Genomic DNA, 14,757 nt, shown 5'->3' on the forward strand with positions numbered 1-14,757 from the left:
GTGAGGGCTTGTAGTTCTGGAGCAAGATTATGTCAGCCAAAGATCATCCCAGGGACAATATGGAGAATAAACTCAAGAAATGTAATTTAAAGTTTACCTTCAGACAAGGGAGGCAAATGCAACCAACAGGGAGGCCTGGTGACAGCTCGTCCGATGTGGGACGGCACACTGCAATGACAAAATCAGCCTCAGGCTGGGCCCCCCTGGTGCGAGTGGGGGACCGAGGTTGCACTGGCGGAACTCCTGGTGCGGTGCTGAAGACAAATGCTGGTGAGGGCTTGTAGTTCTGGAGCAAGATTATGTCAGCCAAAGATCATCCCAGGGACAATATGGAGAATAAACTCAAGACATGTAATTTAAAGTTTACCTTCAGACAAGGGAGGCAAATGCAACCAACAGGGAGGCCTGGTGACAGCGCGTCCGACATGGGACAGCACACTGCAATGACAACCTCGGACTCAGGCTGGGCCCCCCTGGTGCGAGTGGGGGACCGAGGTTGCACTGGCGGAACTCCTGGTGCGGTGGTGAAGACAAAGGCTGGTGAGGGCTTGTAGTTCTGGAGAAAGATTATGTCAGCCAAAGATCATCCCAGGGACAATATGGAGAATAAACTCAAGAAATGTAATTTAAAGTTTACCTTCAGACAAGGGAGGCAAATGCAACCAAAAGGGAGGCCTGGGGAAAGCTTGATCGAGAGGGCGACGCCCACTGCAACGACAACCACCGCCTAAGGCTGGGCCCCCCTGGTGAGAGTGGGGGACCGGGCAGCAATGCTGGAGCTCTGGCTGGAGCCCCAGGGTGGCCTGGAGTCACATGCTGGTGAGGGCTTGTAGTTCTGGAGCAAGATTAAGTCAGCCAAAGATCATCCCAGGGACAATATGGAGAATAAACTCAAGAAATGGAATTTAAAGTTTACCTTCAGACAAGGGAGGCAAATGCAACCAACAGGGAGGCCTGGTGATAGCGCGTCCGATGTGGGACGGCACACTGCAATGACAAACTCGGCCTCAGGCTGGGCCCCCCTGGTGTGAGTGGGGGACCGGGTTAAAGTGCTGGAGCTCTGGGTGCGGTGCTGAAGACAGAGGCTGGTGAGGGCTTGTAGTTCTGGAGAAAGATTATGTCACCCAAAGATCATCCCAGGGATAATATGGAGAATAAACTCAAGAAATGGAATTTAAAGTTTACCTTCAGACAAGGGAGGCAAATGCAACCAACAGGGAGACCTGGGGAAACTTGATCGAGAGGGCGACGCCCACTGCAACGACAACCACCGCCTAAGGCTGGGCACCCCTGGTGAGAGTGGGGGACTGGGCAGCAGTGCTGGAGCCCTGGCTGGAGCCCCAGGGTGGCCTGGACTCACATGCTGGTGAGGGCTTGTAGTTCTGGAGCAAGATTAAGTCAGCCGTAGATCATCCCATGGACAATATGGAGAATAAACTCAAGAAAGGGAATTTAAAGTTTACCTTCAGACAAGGGAGGCAAATGCAACCAACAGGGAGGCCTGGTGACAGTGCGTCCGATGTGGGACGGCACACTGCAATGACAACCTCGGCCTCAGGCTGGGCCCCCCTGGTGCGAGTGGGGGACCGAGGTTGCACTGGCGGAACTCCTGGTGCGGTGCTGAAGACAAAGGCTTGTGAGGGCTTGTAGTTCTGGAGCAAGATTATGTCAGCCAAAGATCATCCCAGGGACAATATGGAGAATAAACTCAAGAAATGTAATTTAAAGTTTACCTTCAGACAAGGGAGGCAAATGCAACCAACAGGGAGGCCTGATGACAGGTCGTCCGACATGGGACGGCACACTGCAATGACAAAATCGCCCTCAGGCTGGGCACCCCTGGTGCGAGTGGGGGACCGAGTTGCAGTGCTGGAGCTCTGGGTGCGGTGCTGAAGACAGAGGCTGGTGAGGGCTTGTAGTTCTGGAGAAAGATTATGTCAGCCAAAGATCATCCCAGGGACAATATGGAAAATAAACTCAAGAAATGGAATTTAAAGTTTACCTTCAGACAAGGGAGGCAAATGCAACCAACAGGGAGGCCTGGGGAAAGCTTGATCGAGAGGGCGACGCCCACTGCGAACGACAACCACCGCCTAAGGCTGGGCACCCCTGGTGAGAGTGGGGGACCGGGCAGCAGTGCTGGAGCCCTGGTTGGAGCCCCAGGGTGGCCTGGAGTCACATGCTGGTGAGGGCTTGTAGTTCTGGAGCAAGATTAAGTCAGCCAAAGATCATCCCAGGGACAATATGGAGTATAAACTCAAGAAAGGGAATTTAAAGTTTACCTTCAGAAAAGGGAGGCAAATGCAACCAACAGGTAGGCCTGGTGATAGCGCGTCCGATGTGGGACGGCACACTGCAATGACAAAATCAGCCTCAGGCTGGGCCCCCCTGGTGTGAGTGGGGGACCGGGTTGCAGTGCTGGAGCCCTGGGTGTGGTGCTGGAGACAAAGGCTTGTGAGGGCTTGTCGTTCTGGAGCAAGATTATGTCAGCCGAAGATCATCCCAGGGACAATATGGAGAATAAACTCAAGAAATGGAATTTAAAGTTTACCTTCAGACAAGGGAGGCAAATGCAACCAACAGGGAGGCCTGGGGAAAGCTTGATCGAGAGGGCGACGCCCACTGTGTTGGTTTGGTTCTTTTATCCAATCTTATGCTACCAAACCGCGTGTTCGTTGAATGAAGAGAATAGTAGACAAATGAAATCTTAAGAAGTTTTAGTAACAGAAAAAACAAGATACTTGGTACAGAGCTCCGGAGGCTTAACCCTAACAACAACAATGTGTTATCAGATGCCAAGTCTGATCCATCTGTCCCTTACACCATCTTAAATACAGAAACAAACAGTAATAAAATATGTAGATGTCTTCTTCCATGTCGTCCTCCTATTGGCTGTCCGATGGTGTAGCCTTCCCCGTTTTAGGCTAATCTGTGGCAGGAAACAAGTCCTTATTTGGCCGGGAGCCAAATAGTCCATCCTCCTCTCGATCTGGTCTGCTGGAAACTTTCCTGCCATAAAACCCTGAGGTGAAAAGTTTGTGTTCCCGTGCCTGAAAGGGTCACAAACTTTATGGGGGGTAACAAATGCAGTTTCTGTGCTCACCCCCACTTTGATCACCCCAAGTCACTGTTCCTGAGGCTTAATCAGTCAAACAGTATCTGTCTTTACTCCGAGGTTCTGAATGGTACTGATAAGAATGGGCCAATGATTATAAGAGGACTGCATGTATTGACATTCATTACATTTAAACATTTAACTAACTGTAATACTTCTAACACATACATACAATATTTGCTAATATACTAACTCTCACTGCTATAATGCATTAAACTAAATATAGAATCACAACAGTCCCCCTTTTGGCCTAGCCTCCACTAGGCCAACCATAAACCACCTCAGAACACCTTAACAACTGCCTCCTCTTCCAAATCCTCCATCAATGGCGCCCTCTCCTTCTGAAATTGAGCCATTTGGTAGGGTGGGGGTTGTTTACCTTCTAATGCAGTAACAATAAGTCGATTACATAATGAGCGAATACACGGAATACAACAACAACCACACAAAACTAAACTAGTTACAGCTGAAATTAATGAGATTAATACAGATACAATAATCACTTTCCATTTTCCAAACATTCTATCTAACCATTTTCTCAGAGGATTATCAATGCCCGAATTTTCCTTCAACTCTTCTGACAAAGTCCTCAGGCCTTCTAGCGCCCGAGTTACTGAACCATCCGGGGCTGTGTTATTAGGAATAAAGATGCAACATTGATCACCAAACATAGAGCAGACACCACCTTTTTCAGCCAGGAGCATATCGAGTGCCATCCTGTTCTGAACTGCCACCAGCGAGGTGGCCGCCAGCTGCTCTGAAAGACCTGCAACAGCATCCCGAGTGAGGTTAGCCAGTCTCTGAACATTATAATGTATTTAATTAATCCGATCTATGTTTTTATTTGGGGTGACAGGGAACAACGCAGATAAAATTGGAATATTCTCAAATCCCGACGCCACCTGGTCAACCAATTTATACTCATCTGGAACACCTCTCGGAACCCCAATAGCATTGATGTAGGTGGGCGATCTCAAGTGGGATCGGCTGCTAGGGTCACTCTCCCTCCCCTGGCTCGTGGAGCAGGCACCCCCTTTTGACCCCAAAAGGTCAATGATAGCAAAAGTCGTAAATGGCGCCGGTGCCTGACCATTTGGAGGGACAACAGCAAAACAATTCCAACCCCCTTGATACCAAAATGGGTCTGCATGATGTACCATTTGAGCGTCTCCATTCCTACTGAGACACGTTTAGTTGCTTTTAGACGGCGCAAACATTGGTGGAGCTGTTTTGCTTGACATCACTGGGAAAAGGGCTGATAGAGTAGTACAATTAGGAGAATTATCATACAAATGTAAAGAAAGCATACATTGAAATCCTTGAGGGTCAGTGTCAATCAATAAGGGTGCCGGAAATGTACGCAGAACGGGACGAGCTGAGGAACAAGCCACACAATTTGTCATGTTTCTGTCTCTAACTGTAGATTGTATCCATTCAATCCAAATGTTGGTCTCACCATATCCCGTCGCCATCCGGACCACATCTCCTGCGGTCAGGTTTGTTACATCAACGGCGATAACCTCGGCCAACCCCCTCAACACAGGAATTGCTGTTGGTGCGGGACTTAATGCCACTGGGTCAATCCAATTAATTTGTATAATACCTTTTGGGTCCTGACCTGCTGCATTTACACCTAATACTAAAAACAATCTGTCACCTGTCCCGTCCAACCTCCTTTGTGGAGAATACTGCATATCCCTGATGGAGAGTAGCAGTGGATTTAAACCCCTATGTTTCTGTCCCCTCAACTGTCCCCTAGTAAATGTTATCTTGTCCCTATCATCCTTTGTCCAAAATGCTGGGACACTGGGACTCCAGTTCTGCCCTGTATACCAATGTACATAACTCCAATTTGGACACATTTCCTGAACCACCCCTTCCCCATATAAACAAGTATAATGCACCACGCTGTACATACATATATATACATCATAACTCCTCCATCCCTCCGGATTTCTACAGCCTCCTACTACATCACACAAGTCAAATTGAAATGTAATGTCACTTCCCCTAACATAATTTAACACCACCCCTGTGTAACCTAAACAAATCTCACCTATCCGCCCCTTGCACAAACCTAATAGCACAGGCAGTAATAAAACCCAAAACTTCATATTGTTTCCTGTTGATGTTCTTCACAGTTACGAAGTGATCTCCGAGGTGCAGCTGCCGGTGTGCACTGGCTCCAGTGATACCAGGTTTCACCTTTGCCCTGCAAACGAACAGTGTGGGTCGTACGCTCCACTACTTAGAATGGTCCTGTCCACCTCGGCTCAGTCCACTTTCTCTTAATGGCTTTCAAGAGAACCCACTCCGATGTGTCTGGAGTCCCCTGCTCTCCTTCACCTGCGGCTCCCGAGTTTACCTGTTGAGAGAAAACTTAAGAGAAATGCTATTAGTTTGATCACAATCGGATTATATGTCAAAAACAGTGATGGATTTAATAATAATTATCTGCTCTAGGTCCCGGAGAGGGAACACCCACCCAAGCTCAAAGGGGGTGAATCCTGTCCGGGAGATAACAGATCTTGCTGACATCAGGGCTATTGATAGCACCTGTGTCCACCTCATTCCACTGTGAGCATAAACCTTGCCAATTTGCTACTCAGCATTCAATTCATTTCCAGATTACTTTGTGATTAGTCATGAGAAACTGTACCAGAGCGTGTTTGAGGCCTCACGCTTCTCTTCTTCTTGGAGGTCTTTTAAATGTGAGTGCCAATCTAATCTAATTATTGTGGGAAAACCATGTGTGGATATATCAAATAATAAGAAACTTTATTATTGCTTTTTACTCTTCTACTTTTGTGGGAACCGCCTCCTGCCAGCAAGTGTATGCATCCACTGCCACCAGGAAGTATCAGAACCCATCTACCCTATCAATCAAATCTGTGTGGTCTATTAATTTTTTCTCACCCTGCCATTAGTGTAGTGGAAACTTTCCCTCATATGGCCAAATTGTTAACCTCACATTGGAATGTGTACATATCAAAAATTCTTTGCTAAACAGATACCATGAATGTGTCAGATGCCTCATCATTTGTAGTTTCCCACAGTGTATTAGGCCGTGGGCCTCTTCCAAGACAGCACCTATAAAACCGGGCGGGAGAACCGGTCGGCCACCTGGGCCCCGCCAAATGCCTTCCACATTCACAGCCCCCTTTGCCTCCAAACTGTCTTCTCATGTAGGGAGGCTCCCTGTTGTAGATGAACAAGAAAATTACACGGAGCTCAAAATCTCAAGGCAAACAGAAAAATGCATTGACCTAATCTAAACAAAACCATTCATATTGCGGACTGAATGCTGTCAAATTTGTCTCATGTCTTATAGCAGAGTCCGATGTCATAAGAAAAACTGATCTACCTTTCTTGCTCCCACTTCATATGCTGAACCCGTATAGTCACTCTCTTTCCCTTTCTCCTCGCACCTATGTTGTTCACCTTCCCCCGTACTATCTGCCATGTTAATCCCTTCATGTGTGGTGCAGTTCAAATCTTGTCTATCCTAGTCTGTCTGAGTGATGTCATAGTAAATGCTGCTGAGCTAACTAGTGATACTACGCTATGTGTTGTTTGCACTGTCAGGGCGTGACCCATCTCTGCATGTGCTGTTTTTTGCTGCCATGCCCCAAGCTTACGTTATGCTTACATACACTTTCCTATCTCCCCCTTTATTCTGAAAGAGAACACCGTTTACCGTGTGTTCTCCTTCAGAAATATCTAAAAGAAAAGGTCTTTATGGTCAGGGACTACCTATCTTTGGATGGCAAATATGACAACTTTGGAAACTGTGTGTCCACCCAATCTTGAACGAAGACAAGGCGTTTCATTACGTGGCCTAAATCTCTGGCCTGATGCTCAGCATGAATTGCCAGTAGGTATGAGGATAGGCCTCTTCAGCCATCCCATACCACTTCATCTATGCAGCCTACCTGAGCAGCCACACACCCGGGACTCATCAACAGACAAGGGACGCATGGACCCAAAGGTCCCTTCCAGTTTGCTTTCAAATGCATCCCGTAACACTTCATTTTTATCACAATCGTAGATTTAGGAGGCATGATAGGGGTCAGCGGGCAGAGTTAAAGGTCGGAGCATAGACAACCAGGGCTTTCAGCTTTGAACAGCAACAGTCTGCCAGTTCCAGGGGATGTTCCAAGTTCCAGTTCTTTCTTTGACTGTTGCTGAATTAGCATCCATTCACATGCGACATGTGGAATTCAGTTCAGTTCATCAGGACATCTCGCTTCTGTGATCTGCCAGCGCCTCATCCATATGAACTTCTGGTCACCATCACTGAAAGTCATCACAGTGACAATCCCCCTGCGTGCACTGGCCTTGCGGAGCAGCTCCTGGACTGGGAGCTTGTTGTTGTGGAGGACCCCCAGCCTGGAGGGTGTTGCCTTGCCCTGCTGTGGGCCAGGTAGGCGGGTCCAAGTCTCTCTGTGCTCTCTGCTGTTGTGCTCATGCACAGCTGTTTCACCACTGTCATCTTTTGTCCCCAGCAGTGACACTGATCTCAGCCGTAACCTGATGCCGCTGCCCCGCTCCTTACCCCCTTCTGCATCACCCAATTCTGCCCCCTCTAGGACTGCCCCAATAGGTGTCAGGAAATCAAATTGTCTGTGTTTGTCCCTGAGGGGGAGCCTGCTGAGGCAGCTGTTGGACCATTTGAAGGTCCTTCATTTTTCCTCCTTCCTTTAATCATTGACTCCACGCCTGGCCCCATCCAACTTGAGTTTCAACAACTGCTCCTGAGCTGACATAACGCTGTTGTTTTGCTCACCTCTTTTCTGAAGCAGAGGGGCCTGGAATGTTATCTGGACTCTTCTCTGCCTCCCTGCAGGCACCTCCTTATCACTGTCACTAATCAGTTGGTCCAGCATCCATTGACACTGCTCTTCAACAGACCAGGGATAGGGAGAAAAATCTCCCTGATCCCAACAATCTTTATTACCTTCCATTCTAATTATTTATGTATTTATTATGAAATTATTTATTTATTATGTTCCCGAGCGAGCTTGAATGTGAATGGCTCTGTCGGCCAATTCAGTGCCTCAGTGAAACAAGCTTTTAGGCTGACTTTAGTTGGCCCGGTTTCACTCTGGGGTTAATTCCCAAGGTCAACGAATCTTTTAATTCACGTTCAATTTCTCACTCATATACCACCCACACAATAATATTCCTTGGATGCCGGGCGTGTCCATTCCCGTAAATTGCATTCCAAGTACCACCCTTTTACTCAGCTTATTCCCCAAACACTTCCGACATTTAACGTTATAGAAATAACAAAATGAAATTAAACAACTAAATTTATTCCTCCTAGCCTTACCTCGTCACAATTAAAACAAAATTCAAAAATTCAGACCGTAAGTCCTACTTTCCGAGCCTTACCTCGTCGCAATTAAAACAAAACAAAAATTCAGACCGTAAGTCCTACTTTCCGAGCATTACCTCGTCGCAATTAAAACAAAACAAAAATTCAGACCGTAAGTCCTACTTTCCGAGCATTACCTCGTCGCAATTAAAACAAAACAAAATTCAGACCTTAGTCCTACTTTCCGAGCATTACCTCGTCGCAATTAAAACAAAACAAAATTCAGACCGTAAGTCCTACTTTCCGAGCATTACCTCGTCGCAATTAAAACAAAACAAAATTCAGACCGTAAGTCCTACTTTCCGAGCATTACCTCGTCGCAATTAAAACAAAACAAAAATTCAGACCGTAAGTCCTACTTTCCGAGCATTACCTCGTCGCAATTAAAACAAAACAAAATTCAGACCGTAAGTCCTACTTTCCGAGCATTACCTCGTCGCAATTAAAACAAAACAAAAATTCAGACCGTAAGTCCTACTTTCCAAGCATTACCTCGTCGCAATTAAAACAAAACAAAATTCAGACCGTAAGTCCTACTTTCCGAGCATTACCTCGTCGCAATTAAAACAAAACAAAATTCAGACCGTAAGTCCTACTTTCCGAGCATTACCTCGTCGCAATTAAAACAAAACAAAAATTCTACAAAACAAAAATTCTACAAAATGATTCCAAGTATCTTGCTCCTCTATCTAGGACACTTCACAGAACACTGACGACCACACTTTAGAATGTCCAATATGCAGCACTTTGTTTTAAACAAGTGTCTGCTTACCTTTTTTTTTGTGGCCGGCCTGTCAACATCAGATGTCCCCAAAAGTGACCGTTGTAGTGTTCAATCTCAGATTCCCTTGTCCTTCCTCATCACGTCGGGGTCACCAAATTGTTGGTTTGGTTCTTTTATCCAATCTCATGATACCAAACCGCGTGTTCGTTGAATGAAGAGAATAGTAGACAAATGAAATCTTAAGAAGTTTTAGTAACAGAAAAAACAAGATACTTGGTACAGAGCTCCGGAGGCTTAACCCTAACAACAACAATGTGTTATCAGATGCCAAGTCTGATCCATCTGTCCCTTACGCCATCTTAAATACAGAAACAAACAGTAATAAAATATGTAGATGTCTTCTTCCATGTCGTCCTCCTATTGGCTGTCCGATGGTGTAGCCTTCCCTGTTTTAGGCTAATCTGTGGCAGGAAACAAGTCCTTATTTGGCCGGGAGCCAAATAGTCCATCCTCCTCTCGATCTGGTCTGCTGGAAACTTTCCTGCCATAAAACCATGAGGTGAAAGGTTCGTGTTCCCGTGCCTGAAAGGGTCACAAACTTTATGGGGGGTAACAAATGCAGTTTCTGTGCTCATCCCCACTTTGATCACCCCAAGTCACTGTTCCTGAGGCTTAATCAGTCAAACAGTATCTGTCTTTACTCCGAGGTTCTGAATGGTACTGATAAGAATGGGCCAATGATTATAAGAGGACTACATGTATTGACATTCATTACATTTAAACATTTAACTAACTGTAATACTTCTAACACATACATACAATATTTGCTAATATACTAACTCTCACTGCTATAATGCATTAAACTAAATATAGAATCACAACAACTGCAACGACAACCACCGCCTAAGGCTGGGCACCCCTGGTGAGAGTGGGGGACCGGGCAGCAGTGCTGGAGCCCTGGCTGGAGGCCCAGGGTGGCCTAGAGTCACATGCTGGTGAGGGCTTGTAGTTCGGGAGCAAGATTAAGTCAGCCGTAGATCATCCCAGGGACAATATGGAGAATAAACTCAAGAAAGGGAATTTAAAGTTTACCTTCAGACAAGGGAGGCAAATGCAACCAACAGGGAGGCCTGGGGAAAGCTTGATCGAGAGGGCGACGCCCACTGCAACGACAACCACCGCCTAAGGCTGGGCACCCCTGGTGAGAGTGGAGGACCGGGCAGCAGTGCTGGAGCCCTGGTTGGAGCCCCAGGGTGGCTTGGAGTCACATGCTGGTGAGGGCTTGTAGTTATGGAGCAAGATTAAGTCAGCCGTAGATCATCCCAGGGACAATATGGAGTATAAACTCAAGAAAGGGAATTTAAAGTTTACCTTCAGACAAGGGAGGCAAATGCAACCAACAGGGAGGCCTGGTGACAGCGCGTCCGACATGGGACGGCACACTGCAATGACAAACTCGGCCTCAGGCTGGGCCCCCCTGGTGCGAGTTGGTGACCGGGTTGCAGGCCAGAGCTCTGGGTGCGATGGTGAAGACAAAGGCTGGTGAGGGCTTGTAGTTCTGGAGAAAGATTATGTCAGCCAAAGATCATCCCAGGGACAATATGGAAAATAAACTCAAGAAATGGAATTTAAAGTTTACCTTCAGACAAGGGAGGCAAATGCAACCAACAGGGAGGCCTGGGGAAAGCTTGATCGAGAGGGCGACGCCCACTGCAACGACAACCACCGCCTACGGCTATGCACCCCTGGTGAGAGTGGGGGACCAGGCAGCAGTGCTGGAGCCCTGGCTGGAGCCCCAGGGTGGCCTGGAGTCACATGCTGGTGAGGGCTTGTAGTTCTGGAGCAAGATTAAGTCAGCCGTAGATCATCCCAGGGACAATATGGAGAATAAACTCAAGAAAGGGAATTTAAAGTTTACCTTCAGACAAGGGAGGCAAATGCAACCAACAGGGAGGCCTGGTGATAGCGCGTCCGATGTGGGACGGCACACTGCAATGACAACCTAGGCCTCAGGCTGGGCCCCACTGGTGCGAGTGGGGGACCGAGGTTGCACTGGCGGAACTCCTGGTGCGGTGCTGAAGACAAAGGCTTGTGAGGGCTTGTAGTTCTGGAGCAAGATTATGTCAGCCAAAGACCATCCCAGGGACAATATGGAGAATAAACTCAAGAAAGGGAAATTAAAGTTTACCTTCAGACAAGGGAGGTAAATGCAACCAACAGGGAGGCCTGGTGACAGCGCGTCCGACATGGGACGGCACAATGCAATGACAAACTCGGTCTCAGGCTGGGCCCCCCTGGTGCGAGTGGGTGACCGGGTTGAAGGCCAGAGCTCTGGGTGCAATGGTGAAGACAAAGGCTGGTGAGGGCTTGTAGTTCTGGAGAAAGATTATGTCAGCCAAAGATCATCCCAGGGACAATATGGAAAATAAACTCAAGAAATGTAATTTAAAGTTTACCTTCAGACAAGGTAGGCAAATGCAACCAACAGGGAGGCCTGGGGAAAGCTTGATCGAGAGGGCGACGCCCACTGCAACGACAACAACCGCCTAGGGCTGGGCCCCCCTGGTGAGAGTGGGGAAACCGGGTTGCAGGCAGAGCTCTGGGTGCGATGGTGAAGACAAAGGCTGGTGAGGGCTTGTAGTTCTGGAGAAAGATTATGTCAGCCAAAGATCATCCCAGGCACAATATGGAGAATAAACTCAAGAAAGGGAATTTAAAGTTTACCTTCAAAAGAGGGAGGAAAATGCAACCAACAGGGAGGCCTGGTGATAGCGCGTCCGATGTGGGACGGCACACTGCAATGACAACCTAGGCCTCAGGCTGGGCCCCCCTGGTGCGAGTGGGGGACCGAGGTTGCACTGGCGGAACTCCTGGTGCGGTGCTGAAGACAAAGGCTTGTGAGGGCTTGTAGTTCTGGAGCAAGATTATGTCAGCCAAAGATCATCCCAGGGACAATATGGAGAATAAACTCAAGAAAGGGAATTTAAAGTTTACCTTCAGACAAGGGAGGCAAATGCAACCAACAGGGAGGCCTGGTGACAGCGCGTCCGACATGGGACGGCACACTGCAATGACAAACTCGGTCTCAGACCGGGTTGCAGTGCTGGATCTCTGGGTGCGGTGCTGAAGACAAAGGCTGGTGAGGGCTTGTAGTTCTGGAGAAAGATTATGTCAGCCGTAGATCATCCCAGGGACAATATGGAGTATAAACTCAAGAAAGGGAATTTAAAGTTTACCTTCAGACAAGGGAGGCAAATGCAACCAACAGGGAGGCCTGGTAATAGCGCGTCCGATGTGGGACGGCACACTGCAATGACAAAATCAGCCTCAGGCTGGGCCCCCCTGGTGTGAGTGGGTGACCGGGTTGCAGTGCTGGAGCCCTGGGTGTGGTGCTGGAGAAAAAGGCTTGTGAGGGCTTGTAGTTCTGGAGCAAGATTAAGTCAGCTGTAGATCATCCCAGGGACAATATGGAGTATAAACTCAAGAAAGGGAATTTAAAGTTTACCTTCAGACAAGGGAGGCAAATGCAACCAACAGGGAGGCCTGGTGACAGCGTGTCCGACATGGGACGGCACACTGCAATGACAAACTCGGTCTCAGGCTGGGCCCCCCTGGTGCGAGTGGGTGACCGGGTTGCAGGCCAGAGCTCTGGGTGCGATGGTGAAGACAAAGGCTGGTGAGGGCTTGTAGTTCTGGAGAAAGATTATGTCAGCCGTAGATCATCCCAGGGACAATATGGAGTATAAACTCAAGAAAGGGAATTTAAAGTTTACCTTCAGACAAGGGAGGAAAATGCAACCAACAGGGAGGCCTGGTGATAGCACGTCCGATGTGGGACGGCACACTGCAATGACAAAATCAACCTCAGGCTGGGCCCCCCTGGTGTGAGTGGGGGACCGGGTTGCAGTGCTGGAGCCCTGGGTGTGGTGCTGGAGACAAAGGCTTGTGAGGGCTTGGAGTTCTGGAGCAAGATTATGTCAGCCAAAGATCATCCCAGGGACAATATGGAGAATAAACTCTAGAAATGTAATTTAAAGTTTACCTTCAGACAAGGGAGGCAAATGCAACCAACAGGGAGGCCTGGTGACAGCGCGTCCGATGTGGAACAGCACACTGCAATGACAACCTCGGCCTCAGGCTGGGCCCCCCTGGTGTGAGTGGGGGACCGAGGTTGCACAGGCGGAACTCCTGGTGCGGTACTGAAGACAAAGGCTGGTGAGGGTTTGTAGTTCTGGAGAAAGATTATGTCAGCCAAAGATCATCCCAGGGACAATATGGAGAATAAACTCAAGAAATGGAATTTAAAGTTTACCTTCAGACAAGGGAGGCAAATGCAACCAACAGGGAGGCCTGGTGATAGCGCGTCCGATGTGGGACGGCACACTGCAATGACAAAATCAGCCTCAGGCTGGGCCCCCCTGGTGTGAGTGGGGGACCGGGTTGCAGTGCTGGAGCCCTGGGTGTGGTGCTGGAGACAAAGGCTTGTGAGGGCTTGTAGTTCTGGAGAAAGATTATGTCAGCCGTAGATCATCCCATGGACAATATGGAGACTAAACTCAAGAAATGGAATTTAAAGTTTACCTTCAGACAAGGGAGGCAAATGCAACCAACAGGGTGGACTGGGGAAAGCTTGATCGAGAGGGCGACGCCAAACTGCAACGACAACCACCGCCTAAGGCTGGGCACCCCTGGTGAGAGTGGGGGACCGGGCAGCAGTGCTGGAGCCCTGGCTGGAGCCCCAGGGTGACCTGGAGTCACATGCTGGTGAGGGCCTGTAGTTCTGGAGAAAGATTAAGTCATCCAAAGATCATCCCAAGGACAATATGGAGAATAAACTCAAGAAATGTAATTTAAAGTTTACCTTCAGACAAGGGAGGCAAATGCAACCAACAGGGTGGACTGGGGAAAGCTTGATCGAGAGGGCGACGCCCAACTGCAACGACAACCACCGCCTAAGGCTGGGCACCCCTGGTGAGAGTGGGGGACCGGGCAGCAGTGCTGGAGCCCTGATTGGAGCCCCGGTGTGGCCTGGAGTCACATGCTGGTGAGGGCTTGTAGTTCTGGAGCAAGATTAAGTCAGCCATAGATCATCCCAGACACAATATGGAGAATAAACTCAAAAAATGTAATTTAAAGTTTACCTTCAGACAAGGGAGGCAAATGCAACCAACAGGGAGGCCTGGTGACAGCGCGTCCGACATGGGACAGCACACTGCAATGACAACCTCAGCCTCAGGCTGGGCCCCCCTGGTGCGAGTGGGGGACCGAGATTGCACTGGCAGAAATCCTGGTGCGGTGCTGAAGACAAAGGCTGGTGAGGGCTTGTAGTTCTAGAGAAAGTTTATGTCAGCCGTAGATCATCCCAGGGACAATATGGAGAATAAACTCAAGAAATGGAATTTAAAGTTTACCTTCAGACAAGGGAGGCAAATGCAACCAACAGGGAGGCCTGGTGACAGCGCGTCCGATGTGGGACGGCACACTGCAATGACAACCTCGGCCTCAAGCTTGGCCCCCCTGGTGCGAGTGGGGGACCGAGGT

This window comes from Nelusetta ayraudi, unplaced genomic scaffold (genome assembly GCF_046127955.1).
Source record: "Nelusetta ayraudi isolate G7.1 ecotype Tasmania unplaced genomic scaffold, CSIRO-AGI_Nayr_v1 ptg000045l, whole genome shotgun sequence".
Taxonomy (NCBI): Eukaryota; Metazoa; Chordata; class Actinopteri; order Tetraodontiformes; family Monacanthidae; genus Nelusetta; species Nelusetta ayraudi.